Consider the following 6,000-nt stretch of genomic DNA (forward strand, 5'->3'; position numbering starts at 1 on the left):
GGGGGGGAGTAAGGAGAGGGAGAAAATACAATGTCTTAAAATTGTAATAATAAATCGACTTAATCCATAAGCAATCGTCGCCTTAGTACCAACTTGCCATAATATCTAAAATAACGTGATTTAAGTCTTTAAGTCGATTTCTAGATAACACAAAAATACACAAAAGAGATATCGAAAAGTTAGATAGAGTTAGATGTTAGATAGCAATGATTTAGTTTCTTCTTCTTCTTATATATACGGGACGCCGTCAAAGTACATGTATGACGATTATGTCACGGGGGACCTGTAGGGGTGCAAGGGTGTGAAAGGATTAGATTTGTGATTTTTATTCTCATAAACATAAAACGTCTCTCGTTGCTTATCAATCCAGAATAAAACGTATTTTTTTTCGAAATATGTGTTTGGGAAGGCAGTCGAAGAAATGTAATTTGAATATTAACTAAACACTTGGGTCGCTTTTTCATGACACCATTGTCATGTGTGTCTAAATGCAAGTTAAACACGGACATAAGTATCGCTGTTCCTGAATATATAAAATAGCTTTGATAAAATTCCAGACAAGCGATGATATTTAGAGTAGTTCCTGTTTCCCAACTTTGAAAATACGTATTTAAGTGATTGGAGTCATTCAGGGATGTCCCTTTGATCCTTGCGTCTTTATGTAGACCATGTATAAAGAAAATCAAGAATTGCATGACCGTATTCGGAAATCGATTGATGTATGCTATCACATGTATTACTTATGTACATTGCAATCAAACTATTTGTGATGTCGTTTGTTTGCAGTGGAAATAAATGACGACATTGCATACATTGATCAGGTAATTTGAGACTATGGTTTTGAATGAGTTTAGCTTCTATGGGGGATGATAACACAAAGATGTCATGATTGTATATATACTGATCGATTTGGCAACACGATATTGATGGCAATGCTGTGTTTAGAAACTTGAAATACTGATTTAGTTTAGCTAGAGAAATTCTGGTGATATGCAATTCAAATAAGGACATTAAATTTTAACAGATTAGAACTGTATACTGTTTGCTAATTTCTAGTTTTTCCGTGGGTCAAATTGCGACATTGTGCCGCGAAATTACGAAAAATGAGTCATACGAAAAATAGCTGATGTATGAATAATGTCGATAATTTATGATGAACGCTTAAGTAAATTGATAAAAATATACATAAAATAAAGTTGACATTTATTTCATACATTTGATGTGCTTAGTGACTATAGTGACATACGCAGATTTGTACATTTCGCATTTACTGATTTTCATGTTTCATATATATTAATTATCTAATTTACAAAACTGTAAAAGAAACTAATTAAATTTAAATCCATTTACAGTAGTAGTCATATTTACAAGAGCACGAATAAATTTTTGAACCAGAAGTTAGAGCGTTCAGAATTTCTCTGCTCCCGATCGCGAACACATCACCTTTTCCGTTACGTCATATATTTGTGTGCACATTTTGATGACGCGGCTAAGTGTCATGCGATATTAGCTACTTACAAGTGTCATAAGCTAAAGTAAAATATTTTACGTTGCGTCACGCGAGTTGCCCCCCACCCCTGATCCGTATGCTTATATACTTGACGTATGATTAAATTAGCTTCCTCTACGTGTGATTGTTTTATGTGTAATATTTGAAAATTACGTCATTGAATTTGTCTACTTTTGTTCCAAGTGTGTGTTGAACATATTTGATGATATTAGCTACTTAAGTTTGGCGGCCCCTGACGTTGTGACCCTTGGCCAATATTGACCGAATGACCAATACGAATGGTCCGAAATATAGCGGTGTCCGAGCGAGAGGGGTTGACATGAATAAATAAACCATGTCGACAAGATGGCCCCGGATTACACCGCAAACTCGAGTGCAGAAGGGATTAATGAATACCAAAGTCAACAGTAACAAGTGTCTGTTTGTTGACAGGATGAAACTAAAACAGTTCATAATGGCTAACTGAAAACATGACGTAGAAAATACATCTACTAGAAGTCAATAAATTTAACTTAAAATTTTAGGAAACTAACTCAACTATCAAAAATAGTTTGGAAAGAGTAGTACATTTTGTGTGTAAAAATAATGCATTATATAAGAGTCAAGAGCGCGAAAACTGCACTAAATTCATGTAGAATAACAAAAGAAATTTATACATGACTTACCAGTATATTTCAATGTAGATAAATCTTCCTCCAGATCAATAATGATATTACAGTTATAAATAGTTTGATTCCCTTCTATATTTATCAAATTCTATAATACCACACATGTAATTTGAACTTTGTCTGTATGTACATGTACATATTCATTTTTCTCTGTTGAAATATCTTGTAAATTGTGATTTCAGTGTCTAGTTTAGTTTCCTTCGATGTATCTGAGAAAGGAATTTATATAAGATTTGGACTTATTTTCCAGTCTCAAATATTCTATTTGTATATGTACATATATCGACATATGAATAAAACACTGTTTAAACTAACTTTTTGCGTTTTGATAACATATGGACCACATCAATTTACCGCGCATGCGCATGTGGTACCTGAGGCTGTCGCCGACACCCAAGATGGCGTCAGTGGAGGGACGGCTATCGGCGTTGTGAATAAGCTGTTGACAAGCTATATAACTACCTAATTAATCATATCGTTAATTGATTATCGTCTGCTCTTCTGTACCTGGCCCTAACTAGCACGCGACGCCAGCTCGTTCACTGCTTCCACAGCAAAAGTGTAGTTAAGGCCAACTTCTGAGGGGGCGTTACTCTAATATATGTTATAAAACATATCGGTATTGTTTTTGTCTTGTTTTCTGATTTTTCTTTTTTACTTCTTGAACGCAGAATAGCCTTTGTTTCACATTTACGTAAAACTTAATTTTCATTTCAAATTCTTATTGCTGTAGATATACGGGCAACATTTTGATAACATCATTATTATTATTTTTTTCGGTGATGTAAAAAAGTAAGTTGCATAATTTTTCCTCGTCAAAAGCTATTTAGCCGAAACATTGGAATAACATATTTTTTATTTAGGGACCTCGACATGCGAAGCGCGACAATGCGGCAGACGAAGAGTGGCAATTCGTACGTTGGTAGGGATCTAGTTTTATCTTAGGAATAAAACCGTTTACATTACTCCTCTGACCCTATTTTACTTGAGACAATGCACTAACAGGTAGGAATTTATCAACCGAATGGTTTTGACAATTTAGCGTTTACTTACCACAGCTGTTCAGTTCATTTAAATAATTTCTGACACACAGGTGCATTAACATCGACATTTTTGTTTTATCATTTCTACCTTTTTGGTCCTTATCATCCAATTGGAATGTTAGACGCACCCACAGGTAGAGACACCAGGCCTAAAAATACGATAAAATGGATGTTGCTCACCGTAGTGTCACCCGAGAGGGGAGATAACTCGCCAACGTCTCAGGTAACAGTCCGTGTTTGTCCTCCGTCAGGGGAGATAACTCTCTCGGGTATCAAATTACCGCCCGTGACCAGCGGAGGCTGACAAGACACACATGGTAACGGTAAAAGATGACACTGTAAATTAATTATCATTAGTAGCTTGTAGCTTGATGTTACAAAATTACAGTTAATGTAGATTTAGAAATATAACAGATATGTCTCCAAAGAAATTCACGGCCCGATTTTATCTTTATCTTTCAGGAATTTCTTAACTTCAGTAATACAATTTTTCTTTTCTATGGATACTTTTTTTTAAGTTATGGAATTCACATGGATATGAGAATTAGTTACAGTATATGATAATGGACCCACCAGAGTACCTTTAGTCTATTTTAGGCGTAAACGTGCATAGTACAATAAAATGATTTTTACTGATTTTCTAGACTCCTAAAACGTCTAAAATGGTCTATGGGCACTCTGGTTGGTCCATAAGTACATAAACTGTAACTAATTCTGCAGATCCCTGTGAGGGAATTCAGTGTTTAAGCATGAATGTTGCTACAATTTGGCCCAGCTCTATTCAGATCATGAATTGTTTCAGACGAATTAGAAATTATAAAAAAATATGTATAAAATTAAGTTCGACAACAAAGACATGTGAAAATTACACGGCAAATGTGATTTGATATTTGTAATATTGTTTATATTCTCATACAACTTTGTAGGCATAGGTTCCTTCGATATAGAAGTAATGAGCTTTTAATTGCACACTTTCCATAACACATTTTTGGTAAGCATTTAAATCTCCACGCCAACACTACACACCCTTGTATCATACCAACGTTGTACAGGAATGTGTCTGGAATGTCCAGGCTCCTCCGCCAAAAATGACATTTGACCTATGTTTGAATTTACAGGTACGTTCTGTCTCCAAGCTCACATGCTTAAAATTCCATGCCATGACATGTCCTCAAGTAAAGGGGAGTAACTCTACACCTGGAACTCAGACACCACTACATAGGTTCATAGTTCAAATGTTCCTGATATCAATTAACTACTGCTCCCGTAGAAGTTGTCATGGTTACGGAAGGACTGGTCCCGGGGACCGTGAGAAAGGGGACAGACACCTGCTGCTAGACACCGGAGTGGACACAAAGAAAATAAAAAATAGGAGGAGGGGCGCTTAGAAAAAATAGGGGGGGGTTGAGGTTAGACCGAGGTTGGAGTAGGGGATAGGGGGATGAATATCTCACTTACAACATCAAGGAGAAATTTTCGGATATATCCGAAGAAATTTCTCCGAGATGCTGCGATCACCTCCCTTGATTAGAAAAAAGTTTCTATTCAAAAGGTATGCGCGGATCCAAAATTAGAAGGTGGAAGGGGACGAATGTATTTTTTCATCCCGATGTGTTAAATCCTCGTTCATCATACATGTACTTCCTCAGCCACTACTGTCGCCACCTGTCACGCGATATCTTATTTATTTTATCACAACCAGGCGGCAATGCGTAAACAAAACAAACGATCGTAAACAACAAAATTAATTACCGTATCTCGTGTCAAGTGATTCCGTTCTGCCGAGGTTGACGATAGATTTGTTTTTATTAATGAAGCATTATTCAGGTTACACTTGGGTATCAGGATACTGGGACGGCTGGAACAGGTAGGGGAGCTGGAGGTGAGGGGGTCGGGACTGACGAACGATAGATTTAATGGCTTTGACAATTTTCTACCACGATAGAGTGCTTACCTTACGTTCCATTTGCGGGTTCGTACCAGTTATATCCCAGCAGAGCTTTACAAGGGGCTCGTTCCCAGAAGCGTACCACTTGGATCCAAGAGATTTTTCATTTTTTTTATCGAAATGTTTTCTTTGTAAAAACAAGATAGACAGTATTTATCTCCGATGAAATCACATTAATTATTTGTTTAATTTATGCCGGAACTATTTGGGTACAACTATTATATCAACTTGTGAATATAGGATATACATGGCTTTTATATTCGAAGCGTATCTTTCATATGGGTGTCACCATAACGACAAAAATCCAAACACGTTTCATTTGGCGGTGCTGTATCAATTTAGTACAACTGCTACAAATCCGCAAATGGAACACACGACTTCAGTGTGTCATATATTAGAGAGATTGGCAACTCCTCCATGTCTATGATCGGCAGATGTACCTCTGTATGTGCTTAGGGGTTTTCAGATATACTCTTAAATGGTTAAATACAGGAGAATAACTTTGATATGTTACAACAGTTCAGTAATGTTTAGATGGTTTGAGTACGATTTTGGAAAGAAAAAAACCTAACATATTAATAAAACAAAATGCATGACCGGTTTTGAATGTCTGATTTTCGAAAAACTAGGTAAAAATTGGCCATTTTTCATGCTTCCACAAAAAACACTTTAAATTGCATTAAACGGGCGCCATTCTATTTATCTTCCTTCCGGATGGGCTTCATATCAACTGTATGTCCAATCTGGTAACAGTTTATTGCTTAAGTAAAGTGTATATATCTATGCATAGTGTATATATCTATGTATAGTGTATATATCTATGTATAGTGT

The sequence above is a fragment of the Argopecten irradians genome, chromosome 15, assembly GCF_041381155.1.
Source record: "Argopecten irradians isolate NY chromosome 15, Ai_NY, whole genome shotgun sequence".
In the NCBI taxonomy this organism is placed as follows: domain Eukaryota; kingdom Metazoa; phylum Mollusca; class Bivalvia; order Pectinida; family Pectinidae; genus Argopecten; species Argopecten irradians.